Below are 20,412 nucleotides of genomic sequence, written 5' to 3' on the forward strand. Positions count from 1 at the left end.
GGCGCTAAAGGACCATGCAGCAGATTTGAGGCAGCTGCAACAAAATTACATATTAGTCGTCTGTAAGCTTTGTTTTTTTATTATTTTTAAAAAGGGAATTAGGCACAGAAACCGAACCAAAATAAAATTAAAATAAAAACATTTTATATTCGTTTGTTTTTGTTTCATACTTTTTTTGTATTGAGATCGAAGATGAGATACTGTCCCGGAACAGAAATTCGAAGTATATGTTCGTGGAGGACCTATTTGATGGATGGACTGCATACAATCACTGGCGATAAATAACTTGTGTTTTGTCCTTTGTCAGCTCCATTCTCACAAAAACATTTATATTAATAAATGACAGCACAGCGTCGACAATAGCACCACTTACATTGATGAACGTAAAGTAAACTAAGTTATACCATTGTTTTAAGGAATAGTTAAAATCATGGACCGAAGAGGATGACAACCATTTGTAAATACACTATATACAAAAGTAAGTATCCCTTCACATTATTGGATTCGGCTATTGCAGCCAAACCAATTGCTGGCAGGTCTAGAAAATCACACAGCCATGCAATCTCCATAGACAAACATCTGCAGTAGAATGGCCTTGTTGAAGAGCTCAGTGACTTTGAACGTGGTACTTTCCAACACGCCAGTCAGTTCATCAAATTTCTGCCCTGCTAGAGCTGCCCCAGTCAACTGTAAGTGCTGTTATTGTGAAGTGGAAACGCCTATGAGAAACAACTGCTCAGCCGCGAATTGGTAGGACACACATGCTCAGTCACATGCTCGGACCGCCGTAGCGCGTAAACATTGTCTGTCCTCGGTTGCAACACTCACTACCAAGTTTAAACGGTCTCTGGAAGCAACGTCAACACAAGAACAGTTCGTCAGGAGCTTCGTGACATGGGTTTCTATGGCTGAGCAGCCTCACACAAGCCAAAGATCACCATGTGCAATGCCAAGCGTCGACTGCTGTGGTGTTAAGCTTGCTGCCATTGGACTCTGGAGCAGTGGAAATGCGTTCTCTGGAGTGATGAATCACACTTCACCATCTGGCAGTCAGATGGATGAAAGATTTGTGGTGGAGGAGGAATAATGGTCTCTGGCTGTTTTTCATGGTTCGGATTCTGTGCTTCCAACTTTGTGGAAACAGTTTAGGGAAGGCCCTTTTCTGTTTCAGCATGACAATGCATCCATGCAGAAATGGTTTCTTGAGATCGGTGTAGAAGAACTTGACTGGCCTGCACAGAGCCCTGACCTCAACCCCATCGAACACCTTTGAGATGAATTGGAACGCAGACAGTGAGCAAGGCCTAATCGCCCAACATCAGTGCCCGATCTCACTAATGCTCTTGTGGCTGAATGGAAGCAAGTCCCCGCAGCAATGTTCCAACATCTACTGGAAAACCTTCCCAGAAGAGTGGAGGTTGTTATAGCAGCAAAGGGGGGACCAACTCCATATTAATGCCCGTGTTCCCATATTTTTGGTAATGTAGCTAGCTAGCCTGTCAGCCTGATCTCAGACTAAATGCGACATAGTTTGATATTACCTAGTATGGCTACATAAGACGCAAGGTTACTTAATAAGGCAAAAATGAAAGGAGGTTGGTTTGTCAGGGTGGATGGATGGGCGTATAACGCAAATGTCTAGCAACCGGAAGATTCCATCTTCAAATCTCATGACGGACAACTTTAGCAACTTTGCAACTACTTAGCATGTTAGCTAAACCTTTCCCTAACCTTAACCCTTTTAGCTAACCTTAATTAACCCTTTAACCTTGTTAGCCAGCTAGCTAACGTTAGCCACAACAAATTGGAATTTGTAACATATCGTATGTTTTGCTAACAAATGTAACCTTTTTGCAAATTCGTAACATATCATACGAATTGTAATTTGTAATATCACAGGAACTGGATGATGGACATCCACAGATTAATACATACCATACGAAACATCATACTAAATGGAGTGTTTCGGATTTACGTACAGAATAATAGGAAATGCTCTGAGACCAGGTTGAGCCTGTGGGTGGGTGTGTTTTTGGTCTTACCTGCCATATTTTACTTCACTAAAATATTGCCTATATGTCTAATATTAAGAAAGCAGAATTTGACATGAAGACCACAGCCAACCTTGTGCTGCTTGTTCTTCTCCCACAGAATCTACATTGATTTAATCTGCTCTGTCCTTTCACACAGAACCCTCGAGTTTGGTCCAGTGCCGTGTAGATTACCAGGAGGCATCAAGACGTGCATCTTCTGACCAGCAGCCAGGGTTTTCACCAGCAGCGACAGAATGGCCAAGAGCAAGTTTCAGTACGTCCGTAACTTCGAGACAGACGACACCTGTCTGAAAACTGTTACATCATGGTGCGGTTGGATGGAAGGAAAACCTCCACAAGTAAGTAGCTGGGGGTGTATCTGTAGATACAGAGAGGAGCTGGGGGTGTATCTGTAGATCCAGAGAGGAGCTGGGGGTGTATCTGTAGATCCAGAGAGGAGCTGGGGGTGTATCTGTAGATCCAGAGAGGAGCTGGGGGTGTATCTGTAGATCCAGAGAGGAGCTGGGGGTGTATCTGTAGATCCAGAGAGGAGCTGGGGGTGTATCTGTAGATACAGAGAGGAGCTGGGGGTGTATCTGTAGATACAGAGAGGAGCTGGGGGTGTATCTGTAGATCCAGAGGGAGCTGGGGGTGTATCTGTAGATCCAGAGAGGAGCTGGGGGGTGTATCTGTAGATCCAGAGAGGAGCTGGGGGTGTATCTGTAGATCCAGAGAGGAGCTGGGGGGTGTATCTGTAGATACAGAGAGGAGCTGGGGGTGTTTCTGTAGATACAGAGAGGAGCTGGGGGTGTATCTGTAGATCCAGAGAGGAGCTGGGGGTGTATCTGTAGATATAGAGAGGAGCTGGGGGTGTATCTGTAGATCCAGAGAGGAGCTGGGGGTGTATCTGTAGATGCAGAGAGGAGCTGGGGGTGTATCTGTAGATCCAGAGAGGAGCTGGGGGTGTATCTGTAGATCCAGAGAGGAGCTGGGGGTGTATCTGTAGATCCAGAGAGGAGCTGGGGGTGTATCTGTAGATCCAGAGAGGAGCTGGGGGTGTATCTGTAGATCCAGAGAGGAGCTGGGGGTGTATCTGTAGATACAGAGAGGAGCTGGGGTGTATCTGTAGATCCAGAGAGGAGCTGGGGGTGTATCTGTAGATCCAGAGAGGAGCTGGGGGTGTATCTGTAGATCCAGAGAGGAGCTGGGGGTGTATCTGTAGATCCAGAGAGGAGCTGGGGGTGTATCTGTAGATCCAGAGAGGAGCTGGGGGTGTATCTGTAGATATAGAGAGGAGCTGGGGGTGTATCTGTAGATCCAGAGAGGAGCTGGGGGTGTATCTGTAGATATAGAGAGGAGCTGGGGGTGTATCTGTAGATCAAATCAAATTTCAAATCAAATCAAATTTATTTATATAGCCCTTCGTACATCAGCTGATATCTCAAAGTGCTGTACAGAAACCCAGCCTAAAACCCCAAACAGCAAGCAATGCAGGTGTAGAAGCACGGTGGCTAGGAAAAACTCCCTAGAAAAGCCAAAACCTAGGAAGAAACCTAGAGAGGAACCAGGCTATGTGGGGTGGCCAGTCCTCTTCTGGCTGTGCCGGGTAGAGATTATAACAGAACATGGCCAAGATGTTCAAATGTTCATAAATGACCAGCATGGTCGAATAATAATAAGGCAGAACAGTTGAAACTGGAGCAGCAGCACGGCCAGGTGGACTGGGGACAGCAAGGAGTCATCATGTCAAGTAGTCCTGGAGCATGGTCCTAGGGCTCAGGTCAGTTGAAACTGGAGCAGCAGCACGGCCAGGTGGACTGGGGACAGCAAGGAGTCATCATGTCAGGTAGTCCTGGGGCATGGTCCTAGGGCTCAGGTCCTCCGAGAGAGAGAAGGAGAGAATTAGAGAACGCACACTTAGATTCACACAGGACACCGAATTGGACAGGAGAAGTACTCCAGATATAACAAACTGACCCCAGCCCCCCGACACATAAACTACTGCAGCATAAATACTGGAGGCTGAGACAGGAGGGGTCAGGAGACACTGTGGCCCCACCCGAGGACACCCCCGGACAGGGCCAAACAGGAAGGATATAACCCCACCCACTTTGCCAAAGCACAGCCCCCACACCACTGGAGGGATATCTTCAACCACCAACTTACCATCCTGAGACAAAGCTGAGTATAGCCCGCAAAGATCTCCGCCACGGCACAACCCAAGGGGGGGGGGCGCCAACCCAGACAGGATGACCACATCAGTGAATCAACCCACTCAGGTGATGCACCCCCTCCAGGGACGGCATGAGAGAGCCCCAGCAAGCCAGTGACTCAGCCCCTGTAATAGGGTTAGAGGCAGAGAATCCTAGTGGAAAGAGGGGAACCGGCCAGGCAGAGACAGCAAGGGTGGTTCGTTGCTCCAGAGCCTTTCCGTTCACCTTCCCACTCCTGGGCCAGACTACACTCAATCATATGACCCACTGAAGAGATGAGTCTTCAGTAAAGACTTAAAGGTTGAGACCGAGTTTGCGTCTCTGACATGGGTAGGCAGACCGTTCCATAAAAATGGAGCTCTATAGGAGAAAGCCCTGCCTCCAGCTGTTTGCTTAGAAATTCTAGGGACAATTAGGAGGCCTGCGTCTTGTGACCGTAGCGTACGTGTAGGTATGTACGGCAGGACCAAATCAGAGAGATAGGTAGGAGCAAGCCCATGCAATGCTTTGTAGGTTAGCAGTAAAACCTTGAAATCAGCCCTTGCTTTGACAGGAAGCCAGTGTAGGGAGGCTAGCACTGGAGTAATATGATCAAATTTTTGGGTTCTAGTCAGGATTCTAGCAGCCGTATTTAGCACTAACTGAAGTTTATTTAGTGCTTTATCCGGGTAGCCGGAAAGTAGAGCATTGCAGTAGTCTAACCTAGAAGTGACAAAAGCATGGATTAATTTTTCTGCATCATTTTTGGACAGAAAGTTTCTGATTTTTGCAATGTTACGTAGATGGAAAAAAGCTGTCCTTGAAATGGTCTTGATATGTTCTTCAAAAGAGAGATCAGGGTCCAGAGTAACGCCGAGGTCCTTCACAGTTTTATTTGAGATGACTGTACAACCATTAAGATTAATTGTCAGATTCAACAGAAGATCTCTTTGTTTCTTGGGACCTAGAACAAGCATCTCTGTTTTATCCGAGTTTAAAAGTAGAAAGTTTGCTGCCAGTTAGATCCAGAGAGGAGCTGGGGGTGTATCTGTACATCCAGAGAGGAGCTGGGGGGTGTATCTGTAGATACAGAGAGGAGCTGGGGGTGTATCTGTAGATCCAGAGAGGAGCTGGGGGTGTATCTGTAGATCCAGAGAGGAGCTGGGGGTGTATCTGTACATCCAGAGAGGAGCTGGGGGGTGTATCTGTAGATACAGAGAGGAGCTGGGGGTGTATCTGTAGATACAGAGAGGAGCTGGGGGTGTATCTGTAGATCCAGAGAGGAGCTGGGGGTGTATCTGTAGATCCAGAGAGGAGCTGGGGGGTGTATCTGTAGATCCAGAGAGGAGCTGGGGGGTGTATCTGTAGATACAGAGAGGAGCTGGGGATGTATCTGTAGATACAGAGAGGAGCTGGGGATGTATCTGTAGATACAGAGAGGACCTGGGGATGTATCTGTAGATCCAGAGAGGAGCTGGGGGTGTATCTGTAGATCCAGAGAGGAGCTGGGGGTGTATCTGTAGATCCAGAGAGGAGCTGGGGGTGTATCTGTAGATCCAGAGAGGAGCTGGGGGTGTATCTGTAGATATAGAGAGGAGCTGGGGGTGTATCTGTACATCCAGAGAGGATCTGGGGGTGTATCTGTACATCCAGAGAGGAGCTGGGGGTGTATCTGTAGATACAGAGAGGAGCTGGGGGTGTATCTGTAGATCCAGAGAGGAGCTGGGGGTGTATCTGTAGATCCAGAGAGGAGCTGGGGGTGTATCTGTACATCCAGAGAGGAGCTGGGGGTGTATCTGTAGATACAGAGAGGAGCTGGGGGTGTATCTGTAGATACAGAGAGGAGCTGGGGGTGTATCTGTAGATCCAGAGAGGAGCTGGGGGTGTATCTGTACATCCAGAGAGGAGCTGGGGGGTGTATCTGTAGATACAGAGAGGAGCTGGGGGTGTATCTGTACATCCAGAGAGGAGCTGGGGGTGTATCTGTAGATACAGAGAGGAGCTGGGGGTGTATCTGTAGATACAGAGAGGAGCTGGGGGTGTATCTGTAGATACAGAGAGGAGCTGGGGGTGTATCTGTAGATACAGAGAGGAGCTGGGGGTGTATCTGTAGATCCAGAGAGGAGCTGGGGGTGTATCTGTAGATCCAGAGAGGAGCTGGGGGTGTATCTGTAGATCCAGAGAGGAGCTGGGGGTGTATCTGTAGATCCAGAGAGGAGCTGGGGGTGTATCTGTAGATACAGAGAGGAGCTGGGGGTGTATCTGTAGATCCAGAGAGGAGCTGGGGGTGTATCTGTACATCCAGAGAGGAGCTGGGGGTGTATCTGTAGATCCAGAGAGGAGCTGGGGGGTGTATCTGTAGATCCAGAGAGGAGCTGGGGGTTGTATCTGTAGATCCAGAGAGGAGCTGGGGGTGTATCTGTAGATACAGAGAGGAGCTGGAGGTGTATCTGTAGATCCAGAGAGGAGCTGGGGGTGTATCTGTAGATACAGAGAGGAGCTGGGGGTGTATCTGTAGATCCAGAGAGGAGCTGGGGGTGTATCTGTAGATCCAGAGAGGAGCTGGGGGGTGTATCTGTAGATACAGAGAGGAGCTGGGGGTGTTTCTGTAGATCCAGAGAGGAGCTGGGGGTGTATCTGTAGATCCAGAGAGGAGCTGGGGGTGTATCTGTAGATCCAGAGAGGAGCTGGGGGTGTATCTGTAGATCCAGAGAGGAGCTGGGGGTGTATCTGTAGATCCAGAGAGGAGCTGGGGGGTGTATCTGTAGATCCAGAGAGGAGCTGGGGATGTATCTGTAGATCCAGAGAGGAGCTGGGGGGTGTATCTGTAGATACAGAGAGGAGCTGGGGGGTGTTTCTGTAGATACAGAGAGGAGCTGGGGTTTGTATCTGTAGATCCAGAGAGGAGCTGGGGGGTGTATCTGTAGATATAGAGAGGAGCTGGGGGTGTATCTGTAGATCCAGAGAGGAGCTGGGGGTGTATCTGTAGATGCAGAGAGGAGCTGGGGGGTGTATCTGTAGATCCAGAGAGGAGCTGGGGGTGTATCTGTAGATCCAGAGAGGAGCTGGGGGTGTATCTGTAGATCCAGAGAGGAGCTGGGGGTGTATCTGTACATCCAGAGAGGAGCTGGGGGGTGTATCTGTAGATACAGAGAGGAGCTGGGGGTGTATCTGTAGATCCAGAGAGGAGCTGGGGGTGTATCTGTACATCCAGAGAGGAGCTGGGGGTGTATCTGTACATCCAGAGAGGAGCTGGGGGTGTATCTGTAGATACAGAGAGGAGCTGGGGGTGTATCTGTAGATACAGAGAGGAGCTGGGGGTGTATCTGTAGATCCAGAGAGGAGCTGGGGGTGTATCTGTACATCCAGAGAGGAGCTGGGGGTGTATCTGTAGATACAGAGAGGAGCTGGGGGTGTATCTGTACATCCAGAGAGGAGCTGGGGGTGTATCTGTAGATACAGAGAGGAGCTGGGGTGTATCTGTAGATACAGAGAGGAGCTGGGGGTGTATCTGTAGATACAGAGAGGAGCTGGGGGTGTATCTGTAGATACAGAGAGGAGCTGGGGGTGTATCTGTAGATCCAGAGAGGAGCTGGGGGTGTATCTGTAGATCCAGAGAGGAGCTGGGGGGTGTATCTGTAGATCCAGAGAGGAGCTGGGGGGTGTATCTGTAGATCCAGAGAGGAGCTGGGGGTGTATCTGTAGATACAGAGAGGAGCTGGGGGTGTATCTGTAGATCCAGAGAGGAGCTGGGGGTGTATCTGTACATCCAGAGAGGAGCTGGGGGGTGTATCTGTAGATCCAGAGAGGAGCTGGGGGGTGTATCTGTAGATCCAGAGAGGAGCTGGGGGGTGTATCTGTAGATCCAGAGAGGAGCTGGGGGGTGTATCTGTAGATACAGAGAGGAGCTGGAGGTGTATCTGTAGATCCAGAGAGGAGCTGGGGGTGTATCTGTAGATACAGAGAGGAGCTGGGGGTGTATCTGTAGATCCAGAGAGGAGCTGGGGGTGTATCTGTAGATCCAGAGAGGAGCTGGGGGTGTATCTGTAGATACAGAGAGGAGCTGGGGGGTGTTTCTGTAGATCCAGAGAGGAGCTGGGGGTGTATCTGTAGATCCAGAGAGGAGCTGGGGGTGTATCTGTAGATCCAGAGAGGAGCTGGGGGTGTATCTGTAGATCCAGAGAGGAGCTGGGGGTGTATCTGTAGATCCAGAGAGGAGCTGGGGGTGTATCTGTAGATCCAGAGAGGAGCTGGGGATGTATCTGTAGATCCAGAGAGGAGCTGGGGGTGTATCTGTAGATACAGAGAGGAGCTGGGGGTGTTTCTGTAGATACAGAGAGGAGCTGGGGTTTGTATCTGTAGATCCAGAGAGGAGCTGGGGGTGTATCTGTAGATATAGAGAGGAGCTGGGGGTGTATCTGTAGATCCAGAGAGGAGCTGGGGGTGTATCTGTAGATGCAGAGAGGAGCTGGGGGGTGTATCTGTAGATCCAGAGAGGAGCTGGGGGTGTATCTGTAGATCCAGAGAGGAGCTGGGGGTGTATCTGTAGATCCAGAGAGGAGCTGGGGGGTGTATCTGTACATCCAGAGAGGAGCTGGGGGTGTATCTGTAGATACAGAGAGGAGCTGGGGGTGTATCTGTAGATCCAGAGAGGAGCTGGGGGTGTATCTGTAGATCCAGAGAGGAGCTGGGGGTGTATCTGTACATCCAGAGAGGAGCTGGGGGTGTATCTGTAGATACAGAGAGGAGCTGGGGGTGTATCTGTAGATACAGAGAGGAGCTGGGGGTGTATCTGTAGATCCAGAGAGGAGCTGGGGGTGTATCTGTACATCCAGAGAGGAGCTGGGGGTGTATCTGTAGATACAGAGAGGAGCTGGGGGTGTATCTGTACATCCAGAGAGGAGCTGGGGGTGTATCTGTAGATACAGAGAGGAGCTGGGGGTGTATCTGTAGATACAGAGAGGAGCTGGGGGTGTATCTGTAGATACAGAGAGGAGCTGGGGGTGTATCTGTAGATACAGAGAGGAGCTGGGGGTGTATCTGTAGATCCAGAGAGGAGCTGGGGGTGTATCTGTAGATCCAGAGAGGAGCTGGGGGTGTATCTGTAGATCCAGAGAGGAGCTGGGGGGTGTATCTGTAGATCCAGAGAGGAGCTGGGGGTGTATCTGTAGATACAGAGAGGAGCTGGGGGTGTATCTGTAGATCCAGAGAGGAGCTGGGGGTGTATCTGTACATCCAGAGAGGAGCTGGGGGTGTATCTGTAGATCCAGAGAGGAGCTGGGGGTGTATCTGTAGATCCAGAGAGGAGCTGGGGGTGTATCTGTAGATCCAGAGAGGAGCTGGGGGTGTATCTGTAGATACAGAGAGGAGCTGGAGGTGTATCTGTAGATCCAGAGAGGAGCTGGGGGTGTATCTGTAGATACAGAGAGGAGCTGGGGTGTATCTGTAGATCCAGAGAGGAGCTGGGGGTGTATCTGTAGATCCAGAGAGGAGCTGGGGGTGTATCTGTAGATACAGAGAGGAGCTGGGGGTGTTTCTGTAGATCCAGAGAGGAGCTGGGGGTGTATCTGTAGATCCAGAGAGGAGCTGGGGGGTGTATCTGTAGATCCAGAGAGGAGCTGGGGGTGTATCTGTAGATCCAGAGAGGAGCTGGGGGTGTATCTGTAGATCCAGAGAGGAGCTGGGGGGTGTATCTGTAGATCCAGAGAGGAGCTGGGGATGTATCTGTAGATCCAGAGAGGAGCTGGGGGGTGTATCTGTAGATACAGAGAGGAGCTGGGGGTGTTTCTGTAGATACAGAGAGGAGCTGGGGGTGTATCTGTAGATCCAGAGAGGAGCTGGGGGGTGTATCTGTAGATATAGAGAGGAGCTGGGGGTGTATCTGTAGATCCAGAGAGGAGCTGGGGGTGTATCTGTAGATGCAGAGAGGAGCTGGGGGTGTATCTGTAGATCCAGAGAGGAGCTGGGGGTGTATCTGTAGATCCAGAGAGGAGCTGGGGGTGTATCTGTAGATCCAGAGAGGAGCTGGGGGTGTATCTGTAGATCCAGAGAGGAGCTGGGGGTGTATCTGTAGATCCAGAGAGGAGCTGGGGGTGTATCTGTAGATCCAGAGAGGAGCTGGGGGGTGTATCTGTAGATCCAGAGAGGAGCTGGGGGTGTATCTGTAGATCCAGAGAGGAGCTGGGGGTGTATCTGTAGATCCAGAGAGGAGCTGGGGGTGTATCTGTAGATCCAGAGAGGAGCTGGGGGTGTATCTGTAGATCCAGAGAGGAGCTGGGGGTGTATCTGTAGATCCAGAGAGGAGCTGGGGGTGTATCTGTAGATCCAGAGAGGAGCTGGGGGTGTATTTGTAGATATAGAGAGGAGCTGGGGGTGTATCTGTAGATCCAGAGAGGAGCTGGGGGTGTATCTGTAGATATAGAGAGGAGCTGGGGGTGTATCTGTACATCCAGAGAGGAGCTGGGGGTGTATCTGTAGATACAGAGAGGAGCTGGGGGTGTATCTGTAGATCCAGAGAGGAGCTGGGGGTGTATCTGTAGATCCAGAGAGGAGCTGGGGGTGTATCTGTACATCCAGAGAGGAGCTGGGGGGTGTATCTGTAGATACAGAGAGGAGCTGGGGGTGTATCTGTAGATACAGAGAGGAGCTGGGGGTGTATCTGTACATCCAGAGAGGAGCTGGGGGTGTATCTGTACATCCAGAGAGGAGCTGGGGGTGTATCTGTAGATCCGGAGAGGAGCTGGGGGTGTATCTGTAGATACAGAGAGGAGCTGGGGATGTATCTGTAGATACTGAGAGGAGCTGGGGATGTATCTGTAGATACAGAGAGGAGCTGGGGATGTATCTGTAGATCCAGAGAGGAGCTGGGGGTGTATCTGTAGATCCAGAGAGGAGCTGGGGGTGTATCTGTAGATCCAGAGAGGAGCTGGGGGTGTATCTGTAGATCCAGAGAGGAGCTGGGGGTGTATCTGTAGATATAGAGAGGAGCTGGGGGTGTATCTGTAGATCCAGAGAGGATCTGGGGTGTATCTGTACATCCAGAGAGGAGCTGGGGGTGTATCTGTAGATACAGAGAGGAGCTGGGGGTGTATCTGTAGATCCAGAGAGGAGCTGGGGGTGTATCTGTAGATCCAGAGAGGAGCTGGGGGTGTATCTGTACATCCAGAGAGGAGCTGGGGGTGTATCTGTAGATACAGAGAGGAGCTGGGGGTGTATCTGTAGATACAGAGAGGAGCTGGGGGTGTATCTGTAGATCCAGAGAGGAGCTGGGGGGTGTATCTGTAGATCCAGAGAGGAGCTGGGGGTGTATCTGTAGATCCAGAGAGGAGCTGGGGGTGTATCTGTAGATACAGAGAGGAGCTGGGGGTGTATCTGTAGATCCAGAGAGGAGCTGGGGGTGTATCTGTAGATCCAGAGAGGAGCTGGGGGTGTATCTGTAGATCCAGAGAGGAGCTGGGGGTGTATCTGTAGATCCAGAGAGGAGCTGGGGGTGTATCTGTAGATCCAGAGAGGAGCTGGGGGTGTATCTGTAGATATAGAGAGGAGCTGGGGGTGTATCTGTAGATCCAGAGAGGAGCTGGGGGTGTATCTGTAGATTTTGAGAGGAGCTGGGGGTGTATCTGTAGATCCAGAGAGGAGCTGGGGGTGTATCTGTACATCCAGAGAGGAGCCGGGGGGTGTATCTGTAGATACAGAGAGGAGCCGGGGGGTGTATCTGTAGATCCAGAGAGGAGCTGGGGGTGTATCTGTAGATCCAGAGAGGAGCTGGGGGTGTATCTGTACATCCAGAGAGGAGCTGGGGGGTGTATCTGTAGATACAGAGAGGAGCTGGGGGTGTATCTGTAGATACAGAGAGGAGCTGGGGGTGTATCTGTACATCCAGAGAGGAGCTGGGGGTGTATCTGTAGATCCAGAGAGGAGCTGGGGGGTGTATCTGTAGATCCAGAGAGGAGCTGGGGGGTGTATCTGTAGATACAGAGAGGAGCTGGGGATGTATCTGTAGATACAGAGAGGAGCTGGGGATGTATCTGTAGATACAGAGAGGAGCTGGGGATGTATCTGTAGATCCAGAGAGGAGCTGGGGGTGTATCTGTAGATCCAGAGAGGAGCTGGGGGTGTATCTGTAGATCCAGAGAGGAGCTGGGGGTGTATCTGTAGATCCAGAGAGGAGCTGGGGGTGTATCTGTAGATATAGAGCGGAGCTGGGGGTGTATCTGTAGATCCAGAGAGGATCTGGGGGTGTATCTGTACATCCAGAGAGGATCTGGGGGTGTATCTGTACATCCAGAGAGGAGCTGGGGGGTGTATCTGTAGATACAGAGAGGAGCTGGGGGTGTATCTGTAGATCCAGAGAGGAGCTGGGGGTGTATCTGTAGATCCAGAGAGGAGCTGGGGGTGTATCTGTACATCCAGAGAGGAGCTGGGGGTGTATCTGTAGATACAGAGAGGAGCTGGGGGTGTATCTGTAGATCCAGAGAGGAGCTGGGGGTGTATCTGTACATCCAGAGAGGAGCTGGGGGTGTATCTGTAGATACAGAGAGGAGCTGGGGGTGTATCTGTACATCCAGAGAGGAGCTGGGGGGTGTATCTGTAGATACAGAGAGGAGCTGGGGGTGTATCTGTAGATACAGAGAGGAGCTGGGGGTGTATCTGTAGATACAGAGAGGAGCTGGGGGTGTATCTGTAGATCCAGAGAGGAGCTGGGGGTGTATCTGTAGATCCAGAGAGGAGCTGGGGGGTGTATCTGTAGATCCAGAGAGGAGCTGGGGGGTGTATCTGTAGATCCAGAGAGGAGCTGGGGGTGTATCTGTAGATATAGAGCGGAGCTGGGGGTGTATCTGTAGATCCAGAGAGGATCTGGGGGTGTATCTGTACATCCAGAGAGGATCTGGGGGTGTATCTGTACATCCAGAGAGGAGCTGGGGGGTGTATCTGTAGATACAGAGAGGAGCTGGGGGTGTATCTGTAGATCCAGAGAGGAGCTGGGGGTGTATCTGTAGATCCAGAGAGGAGCTGGGGGTGTATCTGTACATCCAGAGAGGAGCTGGGGGTGTATCTGTAGATACAGAGAGGAGCTGGGGGTGTATCTGTAGATCCAGAGAGGAGCTGGGGGTGTATCTGTACATCCAGAGAGGAGCTGGGGGTGTATCTGTAGATACAGAGAGGAGCTGGGGGTGTATCTGTACATCCAGAGAGGAGCTGGGGGTGTATCTGTAGATACAGAGAGGAGCTGGGGGTGTATCTGTAGATACAGAGAGGAGCTGGGGGTGTATCTGTAGATACAGAGAGGAGCTGGGGGTGTATCTGTAGATCCAGAGAGGAGCTGGGGGTGTATCTGTAGATCCAGAGAGGAGCTGGGGGTGTATCTGTAGATCCAGAGAGGAGCTGGGGGTGTATCTGTAGATCCAGAGAGGAGCTGGGGGTGTATCTGTAGATACAGAGAGGAGCTGGGGGTGTATCTGTAGATCCAGAGAGGAGCTGGGGGTGTATCTGTACATCCAGAGAGGAGCTGGGGGTGTATCTGTAGATCCAGAGAGGAGCTGGGGGTGTATCTGTAGATCCAGAGAGGAGCTGGGGGGTGTATCTGTAGATCCAGAGAGGAGCTGGGGGGTGTATCTGTAGATACAGAGAGGAGCTGGAGGTGTATCTGTAGATCCAGAGAGGAGCTGGGGGTGTATCTGTAGATACAGAGAGGAGCTGGGGGTGTATCTGTAGATACAGAGAGGAGCTGGGGGGTGTATCTGTAGATACAGAGAGGAGCTGGGGGTGTATCTGTAGATACAGAGAGGAGCTGGGGGTGTATCTGTAGATCCAGAGAGGAGCTGGGGGTGTATCTGTAGATACAGAGAGGAGCTGGGGTTGTATCTGTAGATCCAGAGAGGAGCTGGGGGTGTATCTGTAGATACAGAGAGGAGCTGGGGGTGTATCTGTAGATCCAGAGAGGAGCTGGGGGTGTATCTGTACATCCAGAGAGGAGCTGGGGGGTGTATCTGTAGATACAGAGAGGAGCTGGGGGTGTATCTGTAGATACAGAGAGGAGCTGGGGGTGTATCTGTAGATCCAGAGAGGAGCTGGGGGTGTATCTGTACATCCAGAGAGGAGCTGGGGGTGTATCTGTAGATACAGAGAGGAGCTGGGGGTGTATCTGTAGATACAGAGAGGAGCTGGGGGTGTACCTGTAGATCCAGAGAGGAGCTGGGGGTGTATCTGTACATCCAGAGAGGAGCTGGGGGTGTATCTGTAGATACAGAGAGGAGCTGGGGGTGTATCTGTAGATCCAGAGAGGAGCTGGGGGTGTATCTGTAGATACAGAGAGGAGCTGGGGGTGTATCTGTAGATACAGAGAGGAGCTGGGGGTGTATCTGTAGATCCAGAGAGGAGCTGGGGGTGTATCTGTACATCCAGAGAGGAGCTGGGGGGTGTATCTGTAGATACAGAGAGGAGCTGGGGGTGTATCTGTAGATACAGAGAGGAGCTGGGGGTGTACCTGTAGATCCAGAGAGGAGCTGGGGGTGTATCTGTACATCCAGAGAGGAGCTGGGGGGTGTATCTGTAGATACAGAGAGGAGCTGGGGGTGTATCTGTAGATACAGAGAGGAGCTGGGGGTGTATCTGTAGATACAGAGAGGAGCTGGGGGTGTATCTGTAGATACAGAGAGGAGCTGGGGGTGTATCTGTAGATACAGAGAGGAGCTGGGGGTGTATCTGTAGATACAGAGAGGAGCTGGGGGTGTATCTGTAGATACAGAGAGGAGCTGGGGGTGTATCTGTAGATACAGAGAGGAGCTGGGGGTGTATCTGTAGATCCAGAGAGGAGCTGGGGGTGTATCTGTAGATCCAGAGAGGAGCTGGGGGTGTATCTGTAGATCCAGAGAGGAGCTGGGGGGTGTATCTGTAGATACAGAGAGGAGCTGGGGGTGTATCTGTAGATACAGAGAGGAGCTGGGGGTGTATCTGTACATCCAGAGAGGAGCTGGGGGTGTATCTCTACATCCAGAGAGGAGCTGGGGGGTGTATCTGTAGATACAGAGAGGAGCTGGGGGTGTATCTGTAGATACAGAGAGGAGCTGGGGGTGTATCTGTAGATACAGAGAGGAGCTGGGGGGTGTATCTGTAGATACAGAGAGGAGCTGGGGGTGTATCTGTAGATACAGAGAGGAGCTGGGGGTGTATCTGTAGATCCAGAGAGGAGCTGGGGGTGTATCTGTACATCCAGAGAGGAGATGGGGGGTGTATCTGTACATTCAGAGAGGAGCTGGGGGGTGTATCTGTAGATACAGAGAGGAGCTGGGGGTGTATCTGTAGATACAGAGAGGAGCTGGGGGTGTATCTGTAGATACAGAGAGGAGCTGGGGGTGTATCTGTAGATCCAGAGAGGAGCTGGGGGGTGTATCTGTAGATCCAGAGAGGAGCTGGGGGTGTATCTGTAGATCCAGAGAGGAGCTGGGGTTGTATCTGTAGATCCAGAGAGGAGCTGGGGGTGTATCTGTAGATCCAGAGAGGAGCTGGGGGGTGTATCTGTAGATCCAGAGAGGAGCTGGGGGTGTATCTGTAGATCCAGAGAGGAGCTGGGGGTGTATCTGTAGATCCAGAGAGGAGCTGGGGGTGTATCTGTAGATCCAGAGAGGAGCTGGGGGGTGTATCTGTAGATCCAGAGAGGAGCTGGGGGTTGTATCTGTAGATCCAGAGAGGAGCTGGGGGTTGTATCTGTAGATCCAGAGAGGAGCTGGGGGGTGTATCTGTAGATCCAGAGAGGAGCTGGGGGTGTATCTGTAGATCCAGAGAGGAGCTGGGGGTGTATCTGTAGATCCAGAGAGGAGCTGGGGGTGTATCTGTAGATCCAGAGAGGAGCTGGGGGTGTATCTGTAGATCCAGAGAGGAGCTGGGGGGTGTATCTGTAGATTCAGAGAGGAGCTGGGGGGTGTATCTGTAGATCCAGAGAGGAGCTGGGGGGTGTATCTGTAGATCCAGAGAGGAGCTGGGGGTGTATCTGTAGATCCAGAGAGGAGCTGGGGGTTGTATCTGTAGATCCAGAGAGGAGCTGGGGGGTGTATCTTTAGATCCAGAGAGGAGCTGGGGGGTGTATCTGTAGATCCAGAGAGGAGCTGGGGGGTGTATCTGTAGATACAGAGAGGAGCTGGGGGGTGTATCTGTAGATACAGAGAGGAGCTGGGGGGACTGACCCACTGACTGACCCACTGACTGACTGACTGACCCACTGACTGACTGACTGACTGACCCACTGACTGACTGACTGACTGACCCACTGACTGACCCACTGACTGACTGACCCACCCACTCACTCATCCACTGACTGACTGACCCACTGACTGACTGACCCACTGACTGACTGACCCACTGACTGACTGACTGCCTGACTGTCCCTGTGTTGCTGTAGGTTTGCAGAGCAGCACAACTTCCTGAAGCCCAACGACGACAGAGCTCTGGGCCTGATGACGTGCAGCGCCAGGTCTGTCATGGAGGACCTGGATGACATCATCATCTCGTATGGACGGAGTGACGAGTTCAGCTTCGTCTTCAAGAGGACCTCTGGTTCAAAAGGAGAGCCAGGTAATAACATACATGTACAGAGACACACACTCACCAACCACACTTACACACACCCACAGCCACGCACAAATGTTTATTGCATTTGAGTGACTCTACCTTCTCCCACTCCTTCACCCTCTTCTACCTTCCTCCACCCTCTTCTACCTTCCTCCACCCTCTACCTTCCCCCCTCCTCTACCTTCCTCCAGCCTCCTCTACCTTCCTCCACCCTCCTCTACCTTCCCCCACCCTCCTCTACCTTCCCCCCTCCCCCACTCCTCTACCTTCCCCCACTCCTCTACCTTCCCCCACTCCTCTACCTTCCCACACTCCTCTACCTTCCCCCACTCCTCTACTTTCCTCCACTCCTCTACTTTCCTCCACTCCTCTACCTTCCCCCACACTCCTCTACCTTCCCCCACACTGCTCTACCTTCCCCCACACTCCTACCTTCCCCCACTCCTCTAATTTCCTCCACTCCTCTACCTTCCCCCCCCTCCTCCACTCCTCTACCTTACCCCCTCCTCCCTCCTCCTCTACCTTCCCCCACCCTCCATTCCTCCACCCTCCTCTACCTCCCCCTACTCCTCTACCTTCCTCCACTCCTCTACCTTCCCCCCTCCTCCTCTACCTTCCCCCGCCCTCCATTCCTCCACCCTCCTCTACCTCCCCCTACTCCTTTACCTTCCCCCACTCCTCCACCCTCCTCTACCTCCCCCTACTCCTTTACCTTCCCCCACTCCCCCACTCCTCTACATTCCTCCACTCCTCTACCAACCCCAACACTCCTCTACCTTCATCCACTCCTCTACCTTCCCCCACTCCTCTACCTTCCCCCCTCCTCCCTCCTCCTCTACCTTCCCCCACCCTCCATTCCTCCATCTTCCTCTACCTTCCCCCACTCCTCTACCTTCCCCCACTCCTCTACCTTCCTCCACTCCTCTACCTTCCTCCACTCCTCTACCTTCCTCCACTCCTCTACCTTCCCCCTCCTCCCTCCTCCTCTACCTTCCCCCTCCTCCCTCCTCCTCTACCTTCCTCCACCCTCCATTCCTCCACCCTCCTCTACCTCTACCTCCCCCTACTCCTTTACCTTCCCCCACTCCTCCACCCTCCTATACCTTCCCCCCTCCTCCCCCTCCAGTCCCAGTTCTCCTCTTCCTATGTGTTCTACTGGAGGGACTACTTCTGAGACCAGCCCCTCTACCCCCCAGGTGTTTGACGGGCGGGTGGTTCTGTATCCTAGCAACCGTAACCTCCGGGACTACCTCAGCTGGAGGCAGGCTGACTGTATATACTCGCACTTAAATACTCACACACTCCTATCCCCCAATACATTATCCTGTGTGTGTGTGTGTGCTTTGACTCCTTTAGATTGTCTTCCACATTTGTGGTTCTCTTTCGTAGTGTTGTGTGTGTTCGCCTGGTCACGTCAACAACCTGTATAACACAGTGTTTTGGACGTTGAAGAAGACGGTCTCACCACTATACAGGCAGAGAGGACAGACTAAAGGTGAGAGTTACACCAGTGAGATTAGCATAATTACAGCTGTTGGGGTGTGTCACAGTTTTAATATATCTGCTCCTTTTGAGGAATGTCATTTTCTAAGGGGCATCTGCTTGTTAGTCATAACTTTATAATTATTCTGATAATAGCTTTAGAATGGATGACTACATCATATTTACTTTCACTGAAAACTACCTCAATTGACCTTTCCATATTTAATTTACCAAGACCTTTAGATACATAATCCAATCTCTATGATCTCTATCTGTCTCTGTCTCTCTCTGTCTGTCTCTCTCTCCCAGAGAACATTGGCAGCAGATAAGAATGAAATGCTGTTTTGTCAGTTTGATATCAATTACAACAACGAGCCCCTGGTCCACAGGAAAGGAATCATCCTAATCTGGGAGAAGGTGAGAACTCAGGTTGTGTCCTTAATGCACCCTATTCCCTATATAGAGCCTCTTGTCAGAAGTAGTGGACTATTTAGAGAAGAGGATGCTACTTCAGATACATTCATAGAAACACGTCCAGGCTTGTGTGTGAGGGCGGTAGGCAGCCTAGTGGTTAAGAGCGTTTGGCCAGTAAGTGAAATGCCACTGGTTTGAATCCCAGAGATGACTAGGGGAAAAATCTGCCGATGTGCCCTTGAGCAAGGCACTTATAACCCTAATTGCTCCAGGGTTGCCGGCAATAATGGCCGATCCCTGGTCGTAAGCCCATTCCAAGGGTGTCTGGGGAGCGGGATATGCACAAAACACATTTCCAATTTACACATCTATAATACATGTGTGAAGTAGGACAAATGGAAGCACCCAAATAATAATAATTATTATGATGGTTAACCCCATCCTTTGCTTCTCTCAAACTCTCTACCTCCCTCCCTCTGTCCCAGCTGGAAGAAACAGTGACCAAGAGTGTGAAGCTCCCCAACTAGGAGGAGGAGCAGAAACCTGCACAGTGGTTAACGTTGAACGTGGACAGAGTCGAGCATAGGGGGAGTTTGTTGTACTTCCACATGCTCCTGCTGTGGGATGGAGGGGAAGCTGTCATGGACTGTGTGGATACTCTTCATCACCACCTCTTGATTGGAACAAACTGTCAGCGGTGGCATAACTCAAACACCATCATGCTCTTTGCTCATGTACTGTATACAAATATTTTAAATACAGCCTTTTTATGTCTGGAACCATTAAACCAAGAGAATGTATATTGTTGATGATGTTTTGCCGGTGGTGATGCTGGCATATTATATCATCATAATAAACTAGTAGGCTTACTGTTGGGTGTGTGGGCATGTGCCAGTTAACCAGAGAGATACCTGCTTGTCTCCCTGAGAAGCATGTCTGATCACCTCTGGCTCCTGTCTCCTTCACTTGTCTCCCTGAGAAGCATATCTGATCACCTCTGGCTCCTGTCTCCTCTCACTTGTCTCACTGAGAAGCATGTCTGATCACCTCTGGCTCCTGTCTCCTCTCACTTGTCTCACTGAGAAGCATATCTGATCACCTCTGGCTCCTGTCTCTTCTCACGTGTCTCACTGAGAAGCATGTCTGATCATATGTATCACTGAGAAGCATGCCTGATCATATGTCTCATGTCCCACTGAGAAGCATGTCTGATTATATGTCTCATGTCTCACTGAGAAGCATGTCTGATCATATGTCTCACTGAGAAGCATGTCTGATCATATGTCTCATGTATCACTGAGAAGCATGTCTGATTATGTCTCATGTCTCACTGAGAAGCATGCCTGATCATATGTCTCATGTCTCACTGAGAAGCATGCCTGATCATATGTCTCACTGAGAAGCATGTCTGATCATATGTCTCATGTCTCACTGAGAAGCATGTCTGATCATATGTCTCACTGAGAAGCATGCCTGATCATATGTCTCATGTCTCACTGAGAAGCATGTCTGATCATATGTCTCACTGAGAAGCATGCCTGATCATATGTCTCACTGAGAAGCATGCCTGATCATATGTCTCATGTGTCACTGAGAAGCATGCCTGATCATATGTCTCGTGTCTCACTGAGAAGCATGTCTGATCATATGTCTCACTGAGAAGCATGTCTGATCATATGTCTCATGTCTCACTGAGAAGCATGCCTGATCATATGTCTCATGTC

At 51.1% G+C, this 20,412-nt stretch overlaps 1 pseudogene; it reads left to right on the forward strand.

Annotated features, from left to right (window-relative positions):
* The first annotated feature begins 259 nt into the window (after positions 1-259).
* On the forward strand, positions 260-19,663 carry LOC135527125 (probable tRNA(His) guanylyltransferase; annotated as a pseudogene).
* The last annotated feature ends 749 nt before the right edge of the window (positions 19,664-20,412 follow it).

This window comes from Oncorhynchus masou, chromosome 32, assembly GCF_036934945.1.
Source record: "Oncorhynchus masou masou isolate Uvic2021 chromosome 32, UVic_Omas_1.1, whole genome shotgun sequence".
NCBI lineage: Eukaryota > Metazoa > Chordata > Actinopteri > Salmoniformes > Salmonidae > Oncorhynchus > Oncorhynchus masou.